Source organism: Poecilia mexicana, unplaced genomic scaffold, assembly GCF_051168715.1.
Source record: "Poecilia mexicana isolate PSO_F unplaced genomic scaffold, ASM5116871v1 scaffold_6, whole genome shotgun sequence".
Classification (NCBI taxonomy): Eukaryota; Metazoa; Chordata; class Actinopteri; order Cyprinodontiformes; family Poeciliidae; genus Poecilia; species Poecilia mexicana.
In genome coordinates this window covers 28,100,560-28,108,059 of record NW_028263375.1, presented here as the reverse complement: position 1 = coordinate 28,108,059, position 7,500 = coordinate 28,100,560, and the positions used below count along the sequence as shown (strand labels likewise).

At 54.8% G+C, this 7,500-nt stretch overlaps 25 non-coding genes and 5 pseudogenes across 25 annotated transcripts in view; all 30 read left to right on the top strand.

The window, feature by feature from the left end:
* The first annotated feature begins 85 nt into the window (after positions 1 to 85).
* On the top strand, positions 86 to 204 carry LOC148159033 (5S ribosomal RNA). Its single transcript, XR_015763267.1, has one exon. It is a non-coding gene; the product is annotated as a 5S ribosomal RNA (ribosomal RNA).
* A 133-nt stretch (positions 205 to 337) lies between these two features.
* Positions 338 to 456, top strand: LOC148159032 (5S ribosomal RNA; annotated as a pseudogene).
* Positions 457 to 589: 133 nt separating this feature from the next.
* LOC148159031 (5S ribosomal RNA) lies at positions 590 to 708 on the top strand. The gene has a single exon (XR_015763362.1). It is a non-coding gene; the product is annotated as a 5S ribosomal RNA (ribosomal RNA).
* Positions 709 to 845: 137 nt separating this feature from the next.
* LOC148159030 (5S ribosomal RNA) lies at positions 846 to 964 on the top strand. Its single transcript, XR_015763467.1, has one exon. It is a non-coding gene; the product is annotated as a 5S ribosomal RNA (ribosomal RNA).
* Positions 965 to 1,097: 133 nt separating this feature from the next.
* Positions 1,098 to 1,216, top strand: LOC148159029 (5S ribosomal RNA; annotated as a pseudogene).
* A 137-nt stretch (positions 1,217 to 1,353) lies between these two features.
* LOC148159028 (5S ribosomal RNA) lies at positions 1,354 to 1,472 on the top strand. Its single transcript, XR_015763266.1, has one exon. It is a non-coding gene; the product is annotated as a 5S ribosomal RNA (ribosomal RNA).
* A 133-nt stretch (positions 1,473 to 1,605) lies between these two features.
* On the top strand, positions 1,606 to 1,724 carry LOC148159027 (5S ribosomal RNA; annotated as a pseudogene).
* A 133-nt stretch (positions 1,725 to 1,857) lies between these two features.
* Positions 1,858 to 1,976, top strand: LOC148159026 (5S ribosomal RNA). Its single transcript, XR_015763344.1, has one exon. It is a non-coding gene; the product is annotated as a 5S ribosomal RNA (ribosomal RNA).
* Positions 1,977 to 2,113: 137 nt separating this feature from the next.
* On the top strand, positions 2,114 to 2,232 carry LOC148159025 (5S ribosomal RNA). The gene has a single exon (XR_015763488.1). It is a non-coding gene; the product is annotated as a 5S ribosomal RNA (ribosomal RNA).
* Positions 2,233 to 2,365: 133 nt separating this feature from the next.
* On the top strand, positions 2,366 to 2,484 carry LOC148159024 (5S ribosomal RNA). The gene has a single exon (XR_015763265.1). It is a non-coding gene; the product is annotated as a 5S ribosomal RNA (ribosomal RNA).
* A 137-nt stretch (positions 2,485 to 2,621) lies between these two features.
* LOC148159023 (5S ribosomal RNA) lies at positions 2,622 to 2,740 on the top strand. Its single transcript, XR_015763586.1, has one exon. It is a non-coding gene; the product is annotated as a 5S ribosomal RNA (ribosomal RNA).
* Positions 2,741 to 2,873: 133 nt separating this feature from the next.
* LOC148159022 (5S ribosomal RNA) lies at positions 2,874 to 2,992 on the top strand (annotated as a pseudogene).
* A 133-nt stretch (positions 2,993 to 3,125) lies between these two features.
* On the top strand, positions 3,126 to 3,244 carry LOC148159021 (5S ribosomal RNA). Its single transcript, XR_015763342.1, has one exon. It is a non-coding gene; the product is annotated as a 5S ribosomal RNA (ribosomal RNA).
* Positions 3,245 to 3,381: 137 nt separating this feature from the next.
* On the top strand, positions 3,382 to 3,500 carry LOC148159020 (5S ribosomal RNA). The gene has a single exon (XR_015763486.1). It is a non-coding gene; the product is annotated as a 5S ribosomal RNA (ribosomal RNA).
* A 133-nt stretch (positions 3,501 to 3,633) lies between these two features.
* On the top strand, positions 3,634 to 3,752 carry LOC148159019 (5S ribosomal RNA). The gene has a single exon (XR_015763264.1). It is a non-coding gene; the product is annotated as a 5S ribosomal RNA (ribosomal RNA).
* A 137-nt stretch (positions 3,753 to 3,889) lies between these two features.
* Positions 3,890 to 4,008, top strand: LOC148159018 (5S ribosomal RNA). The gene has a single exon (XR_015763585.1). It is a non-coding gene; the product is annotated as a 5S ribosomal RNA (ribosomal RNA).
* A 137-nt stretch (positions 4,009 to 4,145) lies between these two features.
* On the top strand, positions 4,146 to 4,264 carry LOC148159017 (5S ribosomal RNA). Its single transcript, XR_015763584.1, has one exon. It is a non-coding gene; the product is annotated as a 5S ribosomal RNA (ribosomal RNA).
* Positions 4,265 to 4,397: 133 nt separating this feature from the next.
* On the top strand, positions 4,398 to 4,516 carry LOC148159016 (5S ribosomal RNA). The gene has a single exon (XR_015763408.1). It is a non-coding gene; the product is annotated as a 5S ribosomal RNA (ribosomal RNA).
* Positions 4,517 to 4,649: 133 nt separating this feature from the next.
* Positions 4,650 to 4,768, top strand: LOC148159015 (5S ribosomal RNA). Its single transcript, XR_015763263.1, has one exon. It is a non-coding gene; the product is annotated as a 5S ribosomal RNA (ribosomal RNA).
* A 137-nt stretch (positions 4,769 to 4,905) lies between these two features.
* On the top strand, positions 4,906 to 5,024 carry LOC148159014 (5S ribosomal RNA). The gene has a single exon (XR_015763485.1). It is a non-coding gene; the product is annotated as a 5S ribosomal RNA (ribosomal RNA).
* Positions 5,025 to 5,157: 133 nt separating this feature from the next.
* On the top strand, positions 5,158 to 5,276 carry LOC148159013 (5S ribosomal RNA). The gene has a single exon (XR_015763261.1). It is a non-coding gene; the product is annotated as a 5S ribosomal RNA (ribosomal RNA).
* Positions 5,277 to 5,413: 137 nt separating this feature from the next.
* LOC148159012 (5S ribosomal RNA) lies at positions 5,414 to 5,532 on the top strand. Its single transcript, XR_015763583.1, has one exon. It is a non-coding gene; the product is annotated as a 5S ribosomal RNA (ribosomal RNA).
* Positions 5,533 to 5,665: 133 nt separating this feature from the next.
* On the top strand, positions 5,666 to 5,784 carry LOC148159011 (5S ribosomal RNA; annotated as a pseudogene).
* Positions 5,785 to 5,917: 133 nt separating this feature from the next.
* On the top strand, positions 5,918 to 6,036 carry LOC148159010 (5S ribosomal RNA). Its single transcript, XR_015763341.1, has one exon. It is a non-coding gene; the product is annotated as a 5S ribosomal RNA (ribosomal RNA).
* A 137-nt stretch (positions 6,037 to 6,173) lies between these two features.
* LOC148159009 (5S ribosomal RNA) lies at positions 6,174 to 6,292 on the top strand. The gene has a single exon (XR_015763484.1). It is a non-coding gene; the product is annotated as a 5S ribosomal RNA (ribosomal RNA).
* Positions 6,293 to 6,425: 133 nt separating this feature from the next.
* On the top strand, positions 6,426 to 6,544 carry LOC148159008 (5S ribosomal RNA). The gene has a single exon (XR_015763260.1). It is a non-coding gene; the product is annotated as a 5S ribosomal RNA (ribosomal RNA).
* A 137-nt stretch (positions 6,545 to 6,681) lies between these two features.
* On the top strand, positions 6,682 to 6,800 carry LOC148159007 (5S ribosomal RNA). Its single transcript, XR_015763582.1, has one exon. It is a non-coding gene; the product is annotated as a 5S ribosomal RNA (ribosomal RNA).
* Positions 6,801 to 6,937: 137 nt separating this feature from the next.
* On the top strand, positions 6,938 to 7,056 carry LOC148159006 (5S ribosomal RNA). The gene has a single exon (XR_015763581.1). It is a non-coding gene; the product is annotated as a 5S ribosomal RNA (ribosomal RNA).
* A 133-nt stretch (positions 7,057 to 7,189) lies between these two features.
* LOC148159005 (5S ribosomal RNA) lies at positions 7,190 to 7,308 on the top strand. Its single transcript, XR_015763407.1, has one exon. It is a non-coding gene; the product is annotated as a 5S ribosomal RNA (ribosomal RNA).
* A 133-nt stretch (positions 7,309 to 7,441) lies between these two features.
* LOC148159004 (5S ribosomal RNA) overlaps positions 7,442 to 7,500 on the top strand; it is a 119-nt gene continuing 60 nt past the window's right edge. Inside the window, exon 1 of the ribosomal RNA XR_015763259.1 lies at positions 7,442 to 7,500. This exon is cut by the window's right edge and continues 60 nt beyond it. This is a non-coding gene — a ribosomal RNA (5S ribosomal RNA).

The window sequence follows — 7,500 nt, the reverse complement described above, 5'->3', positions numbered from 1 at the left end:
GCATTTAGTTTGTCAGGCCCAACAAAAAGCAAGCGCCAGCTAGCTGCTCTGCTGTACAAAATGCCGGAGCTGACGCTGCTTTTCGGCTTACGGCCACACTACCTTGAGAACGCCCGATCTCGTCTGATCTCGGAAGCTAAGCAGGGTCGGGCCTGGTTAGTACTTGGATGGGAGACCGCCTGGGAATACCAGGTGCTGTAAGCCTTTTTGTGCAGCAGAGGGTGCTGCTGCTCCCTTTGGGCTACACGTCATGCATTTACTTTGTCAGGCCCAATAAAAAGCAAGCGCCAGCTAGCTGCTCTGCTGTACAAAATGCTGGAGCTGACGCTGCTTTTCGGCTGACGGCCACACTACTTTGAGAACGCCCGATCTCGTCTGATCTCGGAAGCTAAGCAGGGTGGGGCCTGGTTAGTACTTGGATGGCAGACCGCCTGGGAGTACCAGGTTCTGTAAGCCTTTTTGTGCAGCAGAGGGTGCTGCTGCTCCCTTTGGGCTACACGTCATGTATTTACTTTGTCAGGCACAATAAAAAGCAAGCGCCAGCTAGCTGCTCTGCTGTACAAAATGCTGGAGCTGACGCCGCTTTTCGGCTTACGGCCACACTACCTTGAGAACGCCCGATCTCGTCTGATCTCGGAAGCTAAGCAGGGTTGGGCCTGGTTAGTACTTGGATGGGAGACCGCCTGGGAGTACCAGGTGCTGTAAGCCTTTTTGTGCAGCAGAGGGTGCTGCTGCTCCCTTTGGGCTACGCGTCCGACATGCATTTACTTTGTCAGGCCCAACAAAAAGCAAGCGCCAGCTAGCTGCTCTGCTGTACAAAATGCTGGAGCTGACGCTGCTTTTCGGCTTACGGCCACACTACCTTGAGAACGCCCGATCTCGTCTGATCTCGGAAGCTAAGCAGGGTCGGGCCTGTTTAGTACTTGGATGGGAGACCGCCTGGGAATACCAGGTGCTGTAAGCCTTTTTGTGCAGCAGAGGGTGCTGCTGCTCCCTTTGGGCTACACGTCATGCATTTAGTTTGTCAGGCCCAACAAAAAGCAAGCGCCAGCTAGCTGCTCTGCTGTACAAAATGCTGGAGCTGACGCTGCTTTTCGGCTTACGGCCACACTACCTTGAGAATGCCTGATCTCGTCTGATATCGGAAGCTAAGCAGGGTCGGGCCTGGTTAGTACTTGGATGGGAAACCGCCTGGGAATACCAGGTGCTGTAAGCCTTTTTGTGCAGCAGAGGGTGCTGCTGCTCCCTTTGGGCTACGCGTCCGACATGCATTTACTTTGTCAGGCCCAACAAAAAGCAAGCGCCAGCTAGCTGCTCTGCTGTACAAAATGCTGGAGCTGACGCTGCTTTTCGGCTTACGGCCACACTACCTTGAGAACGCCCGATCTCGTCTGATCTCGGAAGCTAAGCAGGGTCGGGCCTGGTTAGTACTTGGATGGGAGACCGCCTGGGAATACCAGGTGCTGTAAGCCTTTTTGTGCAGCAGAGGGTGCTGCTGCTCCCTTTGGGCTACACGTCATGCATTTACTTTGTCAGGCCCAACAAAAAGCAAGCGCCAGCTAGCTGCTCTGCTGTACAAAATGCTGGAGCTGACGCTGCTTTTCGGCTTACAGCCAGAGTACCTTGAGAACGCCGGATCTCGTCTGATCTCGGAAGCTAAGCAGGGTCGGGCCTGCTTAGTACTTGGATGGGAGACCGCCTGGGAATACCAGGTGCTGTAAGCCTTTTTGTGCAGCAGAGGGTGCTGCTGCTCCCTTTGGGCTACACGTCATGCATTTAGTTTGTCAGGCCCAACAAAAAGCAAGCGCCAGCTAGCTGCTCTGCTGTACAAAATGCTGGAGCTGACGCTGCTTTTCGGCTTACGGCCACACTACCTTGAGAACGCCCGATCTCGTCTGATCTCGGAAGCTAAGCAGGGTCGGGCCTGGTTAGTACTTTGATGGGAGACCGCCTGGGAATACCAGGTGCTGTAAGCCTTTTTGTGCAGCAGAGGGTGCTGCTGCTCCCTTTGGGCTACGCGTCCGACATGCATTTAGTTTGTCAGGCCCAACAAAAAGCAAGCGCCAGCTAGCTGCTCTGTTGTACAAAATGCTGGAGCTGACGCTGCTTTTCGGATTACGGCCACACTACCTTGAGAACGCCCGATCTCGTCTGATCTCGGAAGCTAAGCAGGGTCGGGCCTGGTTAGTACTTGGATGGGAGACCGCCTGGGAATACCAGGTGCTGTAAGCCTTTTTGTGCAGCAGAGGGTGCTGCTGCTCCCTTTGGGCTACACGTCATGCATTTACTTTGTCAGGCCCAACAAAAAGCAAGCGCCAGCTAGCTGCTCTGCTGTACAAAATGCTGGAGCTGACGCTGCTTTTCGGCTTACGGCCACACTACCTTGAGAACGCCCGATCTCGTCTGATCTCGGAAGCTAAGCAGGGTCGGGCCTGGTTAGTACTTGGATGGGAGACCGCCTGGGAATACCAGGTGCTGTAAGCCTTTTTGTGCAGCAGAGGGTGCTGCTGCTCCCTTTGGGCTACGCGTCCGACATGCATTTAGTTTGTCAGGCCCAACAAAAAGCAAGCGCCAGCTAGCTGCTCTGCTGTACAAAATGCCGGAGCTGACGCTGCTTTTCGGCTTACGGCCACACTACCTTGAGAACGCCCGATCTCGTCTGATCTCGGAAGCTACGCAGGGTCGGGCCTGGTTAGTACTTGGATGGGAGACCGCCTGGGAATACCAGGTGCTGTAAGCCTTTTTGTGCAGCAGAGGGTGCTGCTGCTCCCTTTGGGCTACACGTCATGCATTTACTTTGTCAGGCCCAACAAAAAGCAAGCGCCAGCTAGCTGCTCTGCTGTACAAAATGCTGGAGCTGACGCTGCTTTTCGGCTTACAGCCAGAGTACCTTGAGAACGCCGGATCTCGTCTGATCTCGGAAGCTAAGCAGGGTCGGGCCTGCTTAGTACTTGGATGGGAGACCGCCTGGGAATACCAGGTGCTGTAAGCCTTTTTGTGCAGCAGAGGGTGCTGCTGCTCCCTTTGGGCTACACGTCATGCATTTAGTTTGTCAGGCCCAACAAAAAGCAAGCGCCAGCTAGCTGCTCTGCTGTACAAAATGCTGGAGCTGACGCTGCTTTTCGGCTTACGGCCACACTACCTTGAGAACGCCCGATCTCGTCTGATCTCGGAAGCTAAGCAGGGTCGGGCCTGGTTAGTACTTTGATGGGAGACCGCCTGGGAATACCAGGTGCTGTAAGCCTTTTTGTGCAGCAGAGGGTGCTGCTGCTCCCTTTGGGCTACGCGTCCGACATGCATTTAGTTTGTCAGGCCCAACAAAAAGCAAGCGCCAGCTAGCTGCTCTGTTGTACAAAATGCTGGAGCTGACGCTGCTTTTCGGATTACGGCCACACTACCTTGAGAACGCCCGATCTCGTCTGATCTCGGAAGCTAAGCAGGGTCGGGCCTGGTTAGTACTTGGATGGGAGACCGCCTGGGAATACCAGGTGCTGTAAGCCTTTTTGTGCAGCAGAGGGTGCTGCTGCTCCCTTTGGGCTACACGTCATGCATTTACTTTGTCAGGCCCAACAAAAAGCAAGCGCCAGCTAGCTGCTCTGCTGTACAAAATGCTGGAGCTGACGCTGCTTTTCGGCTTACGGCCACACTACCTTGAGAACGCCCGATCTCGTCTGATCTCGGAAGCTAAGCAGGGTCGGGCCTGGTTAGTACTTGGATGGGAGACCGCCTGGGAATACCAGGTGCTGTAAGCCTTTTTGTGCAGCAGAGGGTGCTGCTGCTCCCTTTGGGCTACGCGTCCGACATGCATTTAGTTTGTCAGGCCCAACAAAAAGCAAGCGCCAGCTAGCTGCTCTGCTGTACAAAATGCCGGAGCTGACGCTGCTTTTCGGCTTACGGCCACACTACCTTGAGAACGCCCGATCTCGTCTGATCTCGGAAGCTACGCAGGGTCGGGCCTGGTTAGTACTTGGATGGGAGACCGCCTGGGAATACCAGGTGCTGTAAGCCTTTTTGTGCAGCAGAGGGTGCTGCTGCTCCCTTTGGGCTACGCGTCCGACATGCATTTAGTTTGTCAGGCCCAACAAAAAGCAAGCGCCAGCTAGCTGCTCTGCTGTACAAAATGCCGGAGCTGACGCTGCTTTTCGGCTTACGGCCACACTACCTTGAGAACGCCCGATCTCGTCTGATCTCGGAAGCTACGCAGGGTCGGGCCTGGTTAGTACTTGGATGGGAGACCGCCTGGGAATACCAGGTGCTGTAAGCCTTTTTGTGCAGCAGAGGGTGCTGCTGCTCCCTTTGGGCTACACGTCATGCATTTACTTTGTCAGGCCCAATAAAAAGCAAGCGCCAGCTAGCTGCTCTGCTGTACAAAATGCTGGAGCTGACGCTGCTTTTCGGCTTACGGCCACACTACTTTGAGAACGCCCGATCTCGTCTGATCTCGGAAGCTAAGCAGGGTCGGGCCTGGTTAGTACTTGGATGGGAGACCGCCTGGGAATACCAGGTGCTGTAAGCCTTTTTGTGCAGCAGAGGGTGCTGCTGCTCCCTTTGGGCTACACGTCATGCATTTACTTTGTCAGGCCCAACAAAAAGCAAGCGCCAGCTAGCTGCTCTGCTGTACAAAATGCTGGAGCTGACGCTGCTTTTCGGCTTACGGCCACACTACCTTGAGAACGCCCGATCTCGTCTGATCTCGGAAGCTAAGCAGGGTCGGGCCTGGTTAGTACTTGGATGGGAGACCGCCTGGGAATACCAGGTGCTGTAAGCCTTTTTGTGCAGCAGAGGGTGCTGCTGCTCCCTTTGGGCTACGCGTCCGACATGCATTTAGTTTGTCAGGCCCAACAAAAAGCAAGCGCCAGCTAGCTGCTCTGTTGTACAAAATGCTGGAGCTGACGCTGCTTTTCGGATTACGGCCACACTACCTTGAGAACGCCCGATCTCGTCTGATCTCGGAAGCTAAGCAGGGTCGGGCCTGGTTAGTACTTGGATGGGAGACCGCCTGGGAATACCAGGTGCTGTAAGCCTTTTTGTGCAGCAGAGGGTGCTGCTGCTCCCTTTGGGCTACACGTCATGCATTTACTTTGTCAGGCCCAACAAAAAGCAAGCGCCAGCTAGCTGCTCTGCTGTACAAAATGCTGGAGCTGACGCTGCTTTTCGGCTTACGGCCACACTACCTTGAGAACGCCCGATCTCGTCTGATCTCGGAAGCTAAGCAGGGTCGGGCCTGGTTAGTACTTGGATGGGAGACCGCCTGGGAATACCAGGTGCTGTAAGCCTTTTTGTGCAGCAGAGGGTGCTGCTGCTCCCTTTGGGCTACGCGTCCGACATGCATTTAGTTTGTCAGGCCCAACAAAAAGCAAGCGCCAGCTAGCTGCTCTGCTGTACAAAATGCCGGAGCTGACGCTGCTTTTCGGCTTACGGCCACACTACCTTGAGAACGCCCGATCTCGTCTGATCTCGGAAGCTACGCAGGGTCGGGCCTGGTTAGTACTTGGATGGGAGACCGCCTGGGAATACCAGGTGCTGTAAGCCTTTTTGTGCAGCAGAGGGTGCTGCTGCTCCCTTTGGGCTACACGTCATGCATTTACTTTGTCAGGCCCAACAAAAAGCAAGCGCCAGCTAGCTGCTCTGCTGTACAAAATGCTGGAGCTGACGCTGCTTTTCGGCTTACAGCCAGAGTACCTTGAGAACGCCGGATCTCGTCTGATCTCGGAAGCTAAGCAGGGTCGGGCCTGCTTAGTACTTGGATGGGAGACCGCCTGGGAATACCAGGTGCTGTAAGCCTTTTTGTGCAGCAGAGGGTGCTGCTGCTCCCTTTGGGCTACACGTCATGCATTTAGTTTGTCAGGCCCAACAAAAAGCAAGCGCCAGCTAGCTGCTCTGCTGTACAAAATGCTGGAGCTGACGCTGCTTTTCGGCTTACGGCCACACTACCTTGAGAACGCCCGATCTCGTCTGATCTCGGAAGCTAAGCAGGGTCGGGCCTGGTTAGTACTTTGATGGGAGACCGCCTGGGAATACCAGGTGCTGTAAGCCTTTTTGTGCAGCAGAGGGTGCTGCTGCTCCCTTTGGGCTACGCGTCCGACATGCATTTAGTTTGTCAGGCCCAACAAAAAGCAAGCGCCAGCTAGCTGCTCTGTTGTACAAAATGCTGGAGCTGACGCTGCTTTTCGGATTACGGCCACACTACCTTGAGAACGCCCGATCTCGTCTGATCTCGGAAGCTAAGCAGGGTCGGGCCTGGTTAGTACTTGGATGGGAGACCGCCTGGGAATACCAGGTGCTGTAAGCCTTTTTGTGCAGCAGAGGGTGCTGCTGCTCCCTTTGGGCTACACGTCATGCATTTACTTTGTCAGGCCCAACAAAAAGCAAGCGCCAGCTAGCTGCTCTGCTGTACAAAATGCTGGAGCTGACGCTGCTTTTCGGCTTACGGCCACACTACCTTGAGAACGCCCGATCTCGTCTGATCTCGGAAGCTAAGCAGGGTCGGGCCTGGTTAGTACTTGGATGGGAGACCGCCTGGGAATACCAGGTGCTGTAAGCCTTTTTGTGCAGCAGAGGGTGCTGCTGCTCCCTTTGGGCTACGCGTCCGACATGCATTTAGTTTGTCAGGCCCAACAAAAAGCAAGCGCCAGCTAGCTGCTCTGCTGTACAAAATGCCGGAGCTGACGCTGCTTTTCGGCTTACGGCCACACTACCTTGAGAACGCCCGATCTCGTCTGATCTCGGAAGCTACGCAGGGTCGGGCCTGGTTAGTACTTGGATGGGAGACCGCCTGGGAATACCAGGTGCTGTAAGCCTTTTTGTGCAGCAGAGGGTGCTGCTGCTCCCTTTGGGCTACGCGTCCGACATGCATTTAGTTTGTCAGGCCCAACAAAAAGCAAGCGCCAGCTAGCTGCTCTGCTGTACAAAATGCCGGAGCTGACGCTGCTTTTCGGCTTACGGCCACACTACCTTGAGAACGCCCGATCTCGTCTGATCTCGGAAGCTACGCAGGGTCGGGCCTGGTTAGTACTTGGATGGGAGACCGCCTGGGAATACCAGGTGCTGTAAGCCTTTTTGTGCAGCAGAGGGTGCTGCTGCTCCCTTTGGGCTACACGTCATGCATTTACTTTGTCAGGCCCAATAAAAAGCAAGCGCCAGCTAGCTGCTCTGCTGTACAAAATGCTGGAGCTGACGCTGCTTTTCGGCTTACGGCCACACTACTTTGAGAACGCCCGATCTCGTCTGATCTCGGAAGCTAAGCAGGGTCGGGCCTGGTTAGTACTTGGATGGGAGACCGCCTGGGAATACCAGGTGCTGTAAGCCTTTTTGTGCAGCAGAGGGTGCTGCTGCTCCCTTTGGGCTACACGTCATGCATTTACTTTGTCAGGCCCAACAAAAAGCAAGCGCCAGCTAGCTGCTCTGCTGTACAAAATGCTGGAGCTGACGCTGCTTTTCGGCTTACGGCCACACTACCTTGAGAACGCCCGATCTCGTCTGATCTCGGAAGCTAAGCAG